Source organism: Phocoena sinus, chromosome 1 (genome assembly GCF_008692025.1).
Source record: "Phocoena sinus isolate mPhoSin1 chromosome 1, mPhoSin1.pri, whole genome shotgun sequence".
NCBI lineage: Eukaryota > Metazoa > Chordata > Mammalia > Artiodactyla > Phocoenidae > Phocoena > Phocoena sinus.
Genome location: NC_045763.1, coordinates 101,279,845 through 101,293,630, shown reverse-complemented (window position 1 = coordinate 101,293,630; position 13,786 = coordinate 101,279,845). Strand labels below are relative to the sequence as shown.

The 13,786-nt window shown below is 37.3% G+C and overlaps 1 protein-coding gene across 4 annotated transcripts in view; it reads right to left on the bottom strand.

Moving 5' to 3' along the window:
* MAGI3 (membrane associated guanylate kinase, WW and PDZ domain containing 3) overlaps positions 1–13,786 on the bottom strand; it is a 273,809-nt gene that overhangs the window by 179,693 nt on the left and 80,330 nt on the right. The gene's annotated exons all lie outside the window — the stretch shown is intronic.

Here is a 13,786-nt window from a genome sequence, read left to right as displayed (position 1 = left end):
CATGCCCCGGTCCGGGAAGATCCCACATGCCGCGAAGCGGCTAGGCCTGTGAGCCATGGCCACTGCGCCTGCGCGTCCGGAGCCTGTGCTCCGCAACGGGAGAGGCCACAACGGTGAGAGGCCCGCGAACCGCAAAAAAAAAAAAAAAAAAAAAAGAGAGAGAGTATGAACCTTGAGATGTTGAGATTATCCTGGATTATCCCAATGGGCCCAATTTAATCACATGAGTCCGTAAAAGCAGAGAACTTTAAGAGAGAAATGAAACTGAAGAAGGAGGAGATTTTCAAACCCTAAGAGCAACTCAACCTACTGTTGCTGGCTTTGAAAATGAAGGAAGGTGGCCATGAGCCAAGGAATGTGGGCGGTTTCTAGAAACTGGGAATAGCCCTCATCTGACATCCAGCAAGAAAATGAGATCTCAGTCCCACAAATTCAAGAGGCTGAATTCTGCCAACACCTGAATAGCAAGGAAATGAGTTTTCTCCTAGACGCTCCAGAAAGGAAGGCAGCCCTGTGACACCTTGATTTTAGTCCAGTGAGACCTGTGTTGGACTTTTGAACTATAAAACTGAAAGATAATAAATCTGTGTTAAGCCACTACATTTGTGGTGATTTGTTACAGCAGCAACTGAAAACTAATATAAATATAGAATTAAGTTTATTGTACAGGTGATTAATGGGATTCTATTGAAAACGCTGGGTTCATTCTGGAAAAAAATAGGAATGAGAGATTTGGGTTATATATATTATAAAATTGAGGAATTTGCCAAATAACAATAACAAAGTGCATGCCACCAGCTTCAGGTGCACTAAATGAAAGACTTAATGATCAGGATAGAAGTTTGTTTCTCTTTTTCAAAAACCTATATTCCTCATTAGTTCAAAACTCCAAGTTTTATAAAGTGATTTAAATTGCTAACATAATTGAATTTATCTATTGTGAAACTCATCCATTTGTTTCTTTCAGTGTGTGGTGTTCATTATTTTAGAATAACGCCTCTACCTAAACAATCAAGATATATAGAAACAGATTTAGATGGTGAACTACAAAGGCAGACCTAAGTAGGCTTACAAGCTTATAAGCTTTGGGGGATAAAGTAAGTACAGATCCTCTAAAAAGTGTATCTGAACCCTTGTATATTCTGTGTTGAGATGCACACTTCTAGAAAGTAATATGCGTTACTAAATAGAAAATTACTGCAGGAAACTAGGAAAATTAAAAACAAAATAAAAACAAGCAAGCAATCAGAAAGAACAGTGCCAGAAAAGGAAAGAGGAGATAAGATGTATATTACTTAAGTAATATGGATGAAGGTAGTGACAATACAAAACCGGGTATCAATCAGTAGGTTAAGAGCCCACTTTCAGATTCTGATTCTATGAAATAGTAGTATATTGAGAATGGAGCCTCTTCTTCCTGACTTTCTTGGGCCAGTTACTTCTGGTGATGCTTCCAACCTCAAAGACAATGGCTAAACATATCCATGATTCTTAGGATGATAAAAGGTTTGCTACTGGATTCAAAAGTTACATTAGGAAAAAAAAGTTACATTAGGGAGTACAGAGTGGGACATTCTGCTTTTGTGTGCAAAAGACAGAGACAAAGACACCCTGAGAAATCTAATGAGAGGAATAAAAATTCATCTATGAAAGTCATCTTTTCTAATTCCTCTTCATCTCCCAAATCTTTTAAGGATGGAATGGCCCAGGGCAAAGTCTTTGAACCTCTTTATCTATACTCATTCCCTTAATTGTTTTAACTATCATTTCTAAACTGGCACCTACCAGATTAATGTCTTCAGCCAAACCATTTACCCTGAATTCAAGGCTCCCATATACAACTGCCTACTCCCAATCTTCACTTGGATATAAACAGGTATCTTAAACTCAAAATGCCCTTAGGTAAATTCCTGATCAACCCACTAGAAATCGTTTGATTTTCTTGTCTTTGTTAATGACAGCACAATCTTCCCAGTTGTTTGGGTCAAAAATCTTGATCCCTTCTTCTAACTAATCTAATTAATCTCTCAGGCATGTGTGGTAGAAACCACATGATCTTTGAGAGTCTGACAGACCTTGAATTCAAATTCCAGGTCTTCTACTTACTTTCTGGATGACCTAGCCTGAGATATTTAACCTCTCTGCATCTCAGTCATGAGGACTGAATGAGATAACACAGACTAAGCACCTTGCACAATGTCTAGCATACAGTAGGTGCTGAATAAATGGGAATTATTCACATGGCAGATACTCTTCCAATACTCATTCTTCTCTTTCTTTTGAAAATATACCACCTACATTTCCTGGCCTCATATGCATATAGATGTGTCCATGTGACTAAGTTCTGGCCAACAGGATATGGGCATGAAATGTTGTATGTAACTTCCAGGTCACATATTTTTTAAAAGCTGGTCACCTTCCACTTGTTTTCTCCCTTGTCCCACAGACTAGAATGTGAATGTGGGGGTAGTAATTCAGATTCATCTTTGTAGACAAGAGCAACAACTTCCTTATGTGGTGGTAGAACAAGATGAAAAGAATGAGGTCCCCGGATGACAGTGTGGAACAGAGCTGCCCAACTCAACAGCCTGTCAACCCAGACTCATGCATGCAAGAGAAATAAACCTATTTTATTCATGCAAAATGGTAATGCCTACAAGTAAATTCATTTTATTACCTAGAATCTATCTGAGTCTTGACAGCATATTTTTCAAGCTAAGTTTTCCAAAATACCCTTACAAATGTATGAATTCTCAAAAGGTATGTTACTACTGAAAACAATCATGTGAATAAGGAAAAAGAAAAAAACCCCTCAAACTCAGCATATATGGGAATTTGTGGCAGCAAGTTAAAAATGAAAAAAAAAAAAACCATATCTTTTCCCTTGAACATTCCCTTTTCCCATGAACTGCTGCTTTATGACTATTCATTTGATAAGATTTATTCAGAATAATAGCATACTGGATTTTCAATCGATATGAAATAAAATTTTCAGTGGGAAACGTTAATAGAAAGCTCAGGGAAAATAAACATATCCTTGCTTTTTTGCTTCCTCCTAGAAGTACTATAAATCTGTCACTTGAGCAGTTGATTCCTGGGACCCATATATAAGTGACCATTGTGTTTTCTTGTTTCCCAGAAGCCAAATGATAATTTTCACTTATACCCTACCAGTGACAACACTTTTATGCTTTTCTGTGAGCTGAAAAAAATGTCACTAAAAATACAATATAAGAGTTCATACTGAATGGACAAAAACAAAGACTTTGATTGCTGAACTTTAATAAACCTTAAAGTAATTAAAAGGCAGACTTCAATTCCTAAACAAATTTTCTTCATTTCAGGAAAGCAAAGGAGCGTAAACACCATAAGTCCCCCAAATCCAATGCTGCCCAGGATTCATTCATATAAACCCTTTCATACTTTAAGAACAATTAAATAATCATGAATGACCATAATTGTATGACTTCACATGTCTTTAGCATAGTGGTGAAAAGTACAAACTATGAAGCCACACTGCCAGGATTCATAGCATGGGTCCACCAGTTAATATTTTCGTGTCTTAGAGCAAGTTACTTAATTTTTCTGCCTCAGCTTCCTGTAAATCGGGATTATTAATAGAACCTGGCTCACAGATGCTGTTATAAGGACTTAATGATTCCATTAAAGAAAGTACTCAGAACACGTGTTATTACTGTTGTCTTCCTAGGTCTCAAGTCTTTCCCTTCTATGTGCAGGTGTGTGTTTATCCTGTGTCAATCATATATCAAAATACACTATGAAACAGACATACACCTAAAGACTTGCAAAATCACTTGCCTTAATCTAAAGCTTCAGTTCCTCAAAAGGCTCATGGTTACAGTTTCTAGAGACTACTTATTTCATTCATTCAACAACTAGTTATTAAGCACTTACTATATAGAAGGTGTGGTAATAGTTGTGATAAAAATGAAAAGATAAGTTCCTCACCTGCAAGGCGCTCACTGTCAGAGCAGCACTGTCCCAAGAGAAATATAATGTGAGCCACAAAGATGAGCCAAACGTAGAACTGTAAACTTTCTGGTGGACACTTAAAAAAACTAAAATGAAACAGGTGAAATTATTTTAAATAATATGTTTAGTTTAACCCACTATATTTAAACTATACCATTTCAATAGATAATCATTATTAAAAAATTATTAGTGACAAGTTTACATTCTTTTTTTTTTGGTACTATGTCTTCAGAACTCAGAGTATAATTCACACAGCACATCTCAACTCAGAAGCTAAACTTTCATTGGAAACACTGATCTTTACCCACATCTTCCCTTTTTCATCCTATTGGCACACTACAAAAGCTGTGAACTATGTTGTCCAAGAGAGTAGCCACTAGCCACATGCGGCTATTTACATTTAATTTATACTAAATAAAATTAAAAATTCAGTTCCCAATAAACAAGGTCCTATTGCATAGCACAAGGAACTATATTCAATATCCTGTAATAAACCATAATGGAAAAGAATATGAAAAAGAATGTATATATATGCATCACTTTGCTGTGCAGCAGAAATTAACACAACATTGTAAATCAACTATACTTCAATAAAATAAATTTTTAAAAAGAATACTCAGTTCCTCAGTCGCAGTAGCCACATTTTAAGTGCTCAATAGCACTTGCGGCTTGTAGTGACTGTATTGAACTCTGCAGGTCTAAAGAGACAACAAGTGTGCAACAACTACATTGATGATTTCTACAGTGGAAGCATCTGTAAAGTACAGTAGGAACATTTAAAAGGTAGCACCAGGAATTCCATGGCACTCCAGTGGTTAGGACTCCACACTTCCACTGCAGAGAGCACGGGTTCGATCCCTGGTCAGGAACTAAGATCCCGCAAGCCATGCAGCGCGGCCAAAAATAAACAAATGAAATGAAATGTAGCACCAAAGTCTGCCCAAGGGAAACACATAACAGAGGAGGTGAACTATCAGCAGAAATGTAAAGAATAAATAGGAATTTGCTAGACAGACAAGTTGGGAGACAGTATTACAGGTAAAAGGAATAATAAAACTATGAGAAACGGCCCGGGAGCTTCAGAGGATTTATTAGGAAAACTGTAACTAGCTCAAGATCACTGAAGACATGAAATTGACCAGGTCTTGGGCAGGGACCAAACCCTAATGCGTTTACAGCCCATGTTATAACATGGCAAGACACTAGAGATGTGTTGCAGGAAGGCTTTTCTCCCTAAACTCGTGGCGAAATTAAGAAAGAAAGAAGTCAGTATTGTAATGAGAGGGAAAAGGGGAGAATCAAAGAAGCTGTATCTTCAGTCTAACAGGCTAAAAGTAAATGTTAAAATACAAAATTTATGAGCATAAACATGTAAAGTAATAGTTTGGTAAACATTACCTCAAGTAACTTTAATTGAGGATTTTACCATTAACACCAAAGAATCTTCAGTCAATGTTAAGAAATTTTGAGATCTTGCTTCTTTGGAGAGTTTTAGAAACTAGGTTTCGAAATTAGTCTGAAGGGACTTCTGATGATGATGCTAAATAATTTCTGCATCCAACAACCTCATATAAGTGGAAGCCAACCATGAAAATTTCAAGAGCCAAAAGATATCTGTATTGTTTAACTTCCATTGAGTTCCCGGAATATCACTTAGAATTGTTCCAGAAAGTCTTTGTCTAAGCAGGCTTACAATATTGAGCTATCACATGTAACACAGAGGATTAAGATTTTAATGCAGAATAAGTAAAATAAGATATTAAAATGAAAAGTTGTAAAGAAAATATTTTGATTCCCTTAAACCATAAAATAATAAAGTTGGCACAACTACATACCCCCCAAAATTAAATATTTTGTTAAAATCATATTCCAAATCTAAAGCAGATAAAGAAGAAAAGTTGTGAAGTAAGTCAACTTCAGAGTCAACATCACTAGATATAACCGTAACACTCTCTAGAGAAAAATTATTTTTTAATGAAACAATAATATTCAAACTAGTATTTTAAGCATAAGTTCTAACTGGTCGATTCAATAGATATTTAGTAAATCAGTTTCTACAGTAAAGGTTTACAAGACTTTTCCTCCATTTTAACTATTTATTTCACGAAACATAAAATATATTTCAGAACTTTTGTTCTTCATAATCCTAAGCAACATTTATGCAAGAAAAAATAGCTAAATTTGAACTTTACACTATTCTAAATAAAATGCTATTTCAATTCATCTTATCATTCATTTAGATAGCAATTACTACAATTCAACAAGTCCCAAAAGATAAGGAAATCTAGCTAGCAGGTAAATGTCACTTAAAGTATTAACTGTATCCCAGAAAATTGGGATTTGATTAACAAAGGTTTTAATTTTTCCCTTTGATTTGCATCACAAAGTCAGAGAGGCAAGCCAATATTCAGTGTTTTTGCCTCTAACAGGCAAAAGGTAAGTAAAAATCTTAGCAGAATTTTTTAGCATCAAAAAAGAAAGGGGCGAAGGTGGTGGTGGGGGACTGAGCAAGGGCTGCTCTGCTCCTTGCTAGAGTGTATTAATATGAAAATATTAATATAGAGCCTCAATATGTTGATTTAAGGTACCAACATCTCCCAGGCTCACACCCCCAATTCTAGGTACTCTACATACCAATTCCTCTCAATCCCCTAAAGTGTATTAAAAAGAAACCCCCACCAACTACCATTTCTCTTCTTCTTCTTTACAACAAAATCTACTGAAAAAGCTGCCTCTACTTTTTATTTCTACTTTCTCAATTCAATCCATTTCAAATAGGTTTTTGGCTCTACCACTTCAATGAAACATCTCTCTCAAGGTCATCAATGACCCCTATTTTTAAAAAAGCCAATAGTCAAACCTCTCCGATCTCATTTGAACAAAACAAAATCAAAAAACAAAAATCCTCTCAGTGTCCTTTGACCCAACTGATTACTGAAAACACTCGTCTCTAAATGATACCACAGGCTCCTACCTCACTATTTGCACACTCTCCGTAACTTTTTCCGTCACCAGGCTTCTCAAGCCTAGGGTGCCACAGATGTCTATTCTTGGCTCTTTCCTCTTTTCAATTTATACTCCTTTCCCAGGCGGTCCCATCTAGACCCAATGCTTCAAATACCATATATGTGTTGATGACTCTGCGACTGAAATCTCTAGCCTGGTTCTCTTCCCAGAGCCCCAGACTCAGAGAGACAACCACTAGTACACAGCTCCACTAGGATGTCTAGTAAGCATTTCAAACTTAATCCTTGTTAATAACATCAGGATCTACTAGATCCAAGTTTTGTTTTCAAGCATCTTTTTTGAACAGTTCTATTTGTAAGGATTGATATTTTATGACCTTTTTTTAGATGCCTTCCAAAGAACAAAGAGAAGTTTTACTTTAAAAAAGAAAAAAACAATAAAAGTCATTTTATCTTGCAACTACCATATAGGTCCCAGTGGACCCTTTCATAAATCTAAGATATTATGTGGCCTCAGTGACCTTGTTTTTCCTTTATCTTGAAATCTCCTGATAGTTCATCATCCTGAAAATTATTTCATCATTACTTGTCAATTATTTCCAACTATATTAAAAAATAAAAATAAAAGTCAGAGAATGGAAGCATAATGGAATTGACTGGAAGAATGATGCACTGCTGTACCATCCTTCAGTTTTCCTATTGCATTACCCAAAGCATTAACTCATCTTTCAAAAAGAAGTCTGGAGATACCATCCTTGTATTTCTTCTTGGCTTTATTTTTTCTTTTCATGCTAAATTTTTAGTTCAATCTTATGCAACTGTGTAGATATACGTGTTTGTTTAATATACAATTATGACATCCACAGGGAATTTTAGAGAAAGTAAGACTGGAAACACTTTACTGCACACATTCTAACAAACTTTTAAGCTGGTAAAGTTGAGAATTCATAATATTTTGCTTTCCACCCATAATGGCAAAGAGAAGAAAACTAACAGAGAAAGATACTTCAGTTATCAGATGGTGAATGTGAACAGGCAGATACTAGTAAAATTTCAGATTATGATTCTTCAGATGACAATGTCTTAAATCAATTTTCTCAAATCTAAGAAGCAATGAGCATACAATATATTTTTTAAGGACAAAAAGAAAATATGGGATTCATAGTCAATTAAACAAGAAGGACTTCATTGTGCAATACATTACAGCAAGAACCTGCATCAAGGTCATACTGTATAGCACAGGGAACTATATTCAGTATCCTGTGATAAACCATAATGGAAAAGAATATGAAAAAGAATGTATATATATGCATCACTTTGCTATACAGTAGACATTAACACAACATTGTAAATCAAGTATACTTCAATGAAATAAATACATAAATAAAAGAGCCTGGACTACCCCATTTACCTAAAAGGATGTGTGACAGTATTCTTTCACATTTTATGATGTCTGTGCAGCAAAATTTACTTGATAAAGATCATAGGTGGGCTTCCCTGGTGGCACAGCGGCTAAGAATCTGCCTGCCAATGTAGGGGACACGGGATCGATCCCTGGTCCGGGATGATCCCACATGCCGCGGAGCAACTAAGCCCATGCACCACAACTACTGAGCCTGCGCTCTAGAGCCCAAGAGCCACAACTACTGAAGCCTGTGCACCTAGAGCCCGTGCTCTGCAACAAGAGAAGCCACCGCAATGAGAAGCACGCACACGTCAATGAAGACCCAATGCAGCCAAAAATAAATAAAAAAAAAAAGATCATAGGTGTATAAAGGCTGAAGGCAGGTATTTATACAAAGGTGTATAGAAGGAAACAGATGATGTAGAAATGAAAAAATTCACTGGATTGATCATTTTAATTGGAGCTTATAAATCTAAAAAATGAAAATGCTTTTCAATTGAAAGTGGTCATCCTTTCTTCAACAAAAACAAAGTTTTCAAAACTATTGCCTTTTGACAATGAAAATGCAAGAACCAGAAGTAATGATAAGCCATGGCCTGTTAAGAGATGTATTTGAAATCGGAGAGCAGTATTTATTTGATGTATGTGTATCAGGTATATGAATGGCAGTTGATGAGCAGTTATATAGTAGAGGACTTTTCCAATTTTGAATATGTGCAATGTCTTCACAACCAAGCTCATTCTACGAGGCCACCATCACCCTGATACCAAAACCAAAGATATCACAAAAAAAGAAAGTTGCAGGCCAATATCACTGATGAACATCGACACAAAAATCCTCAATAAAATACCAGCAAACAGAATGCAACCACACATTAAAAGGATCATACACCAGGATCAAGTGGGATTTATCCCAGGAATGCAAGGATTCTTCAAAATATGCAAATCAATAAATGTGATACACCATATTAACAATGAAGAATAAAAACCATATGATCCTCTCAATAGATGCAGGAAAAGCTTTTGACAAAATTCAACACCCATTTATGATAAAAACTCTCCAGAGAGTGGGCATAGAGGGAACCTACCTCAACATAATAAAGGCCATATAGGACAAATCCACAGCAAACATCATTCTCAATGGTGAAAAACTGAAAGCATTTCCTCTAATATCAGGAACAAGACAAGGGTGTCCACTCTCACCACTGTTATTCACCCTTATCTCTTCTTGCCCTTCCTTCCTTGGCTCACTGTTCTTCAGCCCCAGTGGCCTCCTTTCTATTCCTGAACACACCAGATTTACTGTCACCTTGTGGTTCTTTCTACAGACAATGCTCTTAGAGCAGGTCCTCCCATGGTTTCCTCCTCTCATCCTTCAGGTCGCAATCCAAATATCACCTCTTTGGTGAAGGCTTCTCTGACTCTAGCTAAACAGCTCTCACCATACCCCATGCCGTCACAATTGACTAATATCTATTTTATCTTCTCCACATTTATCGATTTTATCTTACGCATAATTAAAACTATACATGTACATGTTTATGATCTATCTACCCCACCCCCCACAATCTTCTTAAGAGTAGAAACTACTATCCATTCACTACTGCATTTCTATCACCAAGAACAGGGCCCAGGAACTTAACAGGTACTCAGTAAACATTGGCTATTTAATCAACAAAAGGGAATCCATGAAAGTTACCATGTACTTCTTGCTGAAGACAAGATGAGAGATGTACAGGTCTGCTCCACTTCCTTACTGAACAAGGAATAGAAATGTCTGTATATCAATCTATCACTATCATATGGTCTCAGACTCAAACAGTCTACCAGTATTAATATGTTTAATTTGCATGGGTCAAATAGGAAATTGCACATGTATGAAAAAAGAGAATATCTCTGCCCTTCTCCAAACTCTTTTCCCTAAAGAAAAACCTGTTTACAAATATCAAGCAAATGAAAAGCAGCCAAATTTTGATCTCTCTCAACATCAGTTGGTTTAGTTCCATTGAAAACAATTATAACTCAGAATAATGTAGGGGCTGGTCAGGCTCTTTCTCCTCCCTTAACTCATGACTGCACGCTATAAAGCCAAATTTCAGCAAACACAATCCAATAACTGCAAGAGGGCTTGGAAAGCCTTTGAAAAAATCAGCTCAAAACCATCTGTACTACTAGAAAACAAGAACTATAGCATGGGGCTTCCCTGGTGGTGCAGTGGTTGAGACTCCGCCTGCCGATGCAGGGGACGCAGGTTCGTGCCCCGGTCCGGGAAGATACGACATGCCGCAGAGCAGCTAGGCCCATGAGCCATGGCCGCTGAGCCTGTGCGTCTGGAGCCTGTGCTCCGCAATGGGAGAGGCCACAAGAGTGAGAGGCCCGCGTACCACAAAAAAAAAAAAAGAGAACTATAGCATGTGCTCTACTGACTGTGAATAAGTGGTATTCTCATTATTATGGTTTTAATTTTCAACATAGTAGCTGTTACAACTATCTAGGTGTTTTCAATCAAACTATATTAGTATACTAAAATGTTCAAATGTTCTTTTGAACTCTTAATGGGAAAGCAATATAAATCCTATGAAGCCTATTCATAAAAAGTGATGCATTAACTAAAACCCATCATTAACACCAGCATTCCATGCTTCCCCAAATTAGTGAAACAAGAATGGATGTAAGTATAAGCATACGAAACTATTTATTACATCTTCAAAAGCAAGCAGAAGGGAAATAATTTGACAGTTGATTTGCTGACAGGGGAGGAATTTGTATCCTGGATTAAAAAAAAAGGTCGAGAGGAGCTTGGGAACAGTTTCTAGGGCTCTGCTCGCCCCCCATCTCACCCCCCAAGTGAAGACTGGTCTTCTTGTCGGATTGCCCATGCACTTGTTGCAGAAACAGCCAAGGCCCTGGCTCTGGAGGATGCTGCAGGAGGAAGACACAGAAGCAGGACGGCCCTGAGAGATTAAGCCCCTTAATCGTGAAACAGCCAAGCGGCTGACAGGGTCCTGGTGCTCTGTCCAGGTGTCAGGCCTGTGCCTCTGAGGTGGGAGAGCTGACTTCAGGACATTGATCCACGAGAGACCTCCCAGCTCCACGTAATATCAAATGGCGAAAGCTTTCCCAGAGATCTCCATCTCAAAGCTAAGACTCAGCTCCACTCAACGACCAGCAAGCTCCAGTGCTGGACACCCCATGCCAAACAACTAGCAAGACAGGAACACAACACCACCCATTAGCAGAGAGGCTGCCTAAAATCATAATCAGGTCACAGACACCCCAAAACACACCACCAGATGTGGTCCTGCCCATCAGAAAGGCAAGATCCGCCTCATCCACTAGAACACAGGCAACAGCCCCCTCCACAAGCAAACCTACACAACCCACTGAACCAACCTTACCCACTGGGAACAGACACCAGAAACAACAGGAACTACTAACCTGCAGCCTGCGAAAAGGAGACCCAAAACACAGTAAGTTAAGCAAAATGAGAAGACAGAGAAACACACAGCAGTCGAAGGAGCAAGGTAAAAACCCACCAGATGAAAAAACTGAAGAGGAAATAGGCAGTCTGATAAAGAATTCAGAGTAATGATAGTAAAGATGATCCAAAATCTTGGAAATACAATGGAGAAAATACAAGAAACGTTTAACAAGGAGAATTAGAAGAACTAAAGAGCAAGCAAACAGTGATAAACAACACAATAAATGAAATTAAAAATTCTCTAGAAGGAACCAACAGCAGAATAACTAAAGCAGAAGAATGCATAAGTGACCTGGAAGATAAAATAGTGGAAAAAACTACCACAGAGCACAATAAACAAAAAAGATGGAAAAGAATTGAGAACAATCTCAGGCACCTCTGGGACAACATTAAATGCACCAACAATTGAATTATAGGGGTCCCAGAAGAAGAGAAAAAAAGGGACTGAGAAACTATTTGAAGAGATTATAGTTGAAAACTTCCCTAATATGGGTAAGGAAAGAGTCAATCAAATCCAGGAAGCGCAGAGAGTGCAATACAGGATAATCCAAGGAGAAACGCGCCAAAACACATACTAAACAAACTATCAAAACTTAAATACAAAGAAAAAATATTAAAAGCAACAAGGGAAAAGCAACAATTAACATACAAGGGAATCCCCATAAGGGTAACAGCTGATTTTTCAGCAGAAACTCTGCAAGCCAGAAGGGAGTGGCAGGACATATTTAAAGGGATGAAAAGGAAAAACCAACAACCAAGATTACTCTACCCAGCAAGGATCTCATTCAGATTCGATGCAGAAATTAAAACCTTTACAGACAAGCAAAAGCTAAGAGAATTCAGCACCACCAAACCAGCTCTACAACAAATGCTAAGGAACCTCTCCAGGCAGGAAACACTAGAGAAAGAAAAGACCTACAATAACAAACCCAAACAATTAAGAAAATGGTCATAAGAACATACATATCGATAACTACCTTAACTGTAAATGGATTAAATGCTCCACCCAAAAGACATAGACTGGATGAATGGATACAAAAAACACAAAAACAAGACCCATATATATGCTGTCTACGTGAAACCAACTTCAGACCTAGGGACACATACAGACTGAAAGTGAGGGGATGGACAAAGATATTCCATGCAAATGGAAATCAAAAGAAAGCTGGAGTAGCAATTCTCATGTCAGACAAAATAGACTTTAAAATAAAGACTATTACAAGAGACAAAGAAGGACACTATATAAGGATCAAGGGATCAATCCAAGAAGAAGATATGACAATTGTAAATATTTATGCACCCAAATTAGGAGCACCTCAATACATAAGGCAAATGCTAACGGCCATAAAAGGGGAAATCAACAGTAACACAAACATAGTAGGAGACTTTAACACCCCACTTTCACCAATGGACAGATCATCCAAAATGAAAATACATAAGGAAACATAAGCTTTAAACGATACATTAAACAACAGGAACTTAATTGATATTTATAGGACATCCTATCCAAAAAAAGATACACTTTCTTCTCAAGTGCTCATGGAACATTCTCCAGTATAGATCATATCTTTGGTCACAAATCAAGCCTTGGTAAATTTAAGAAAATTGAAATCATATCAAGTATCTTTTCCGACCACAATGCTATGACACTAAATATCACTTAGAGGAATAAATCTGTAAAAAATACAAACACGTGGAGGCTAAACAATACGCTACTAAATAACCAAGAGATCACTGAAGAAATCAAAAAATACCTAGAAACAAATGACAATGAAAACACGACAACCCAAAATCTATGGGGATGTAACAAAAGCAGTTCTAAGAGGGAAGTTTATAGCAATACAATCCTACCTCAAGAAACAAGAAACATCTAAAATAAACAACCTAAACTTACACCTAAAGCAATCAGAGAAAGAAGAACAAAAAACGCCAAAGTTGGCA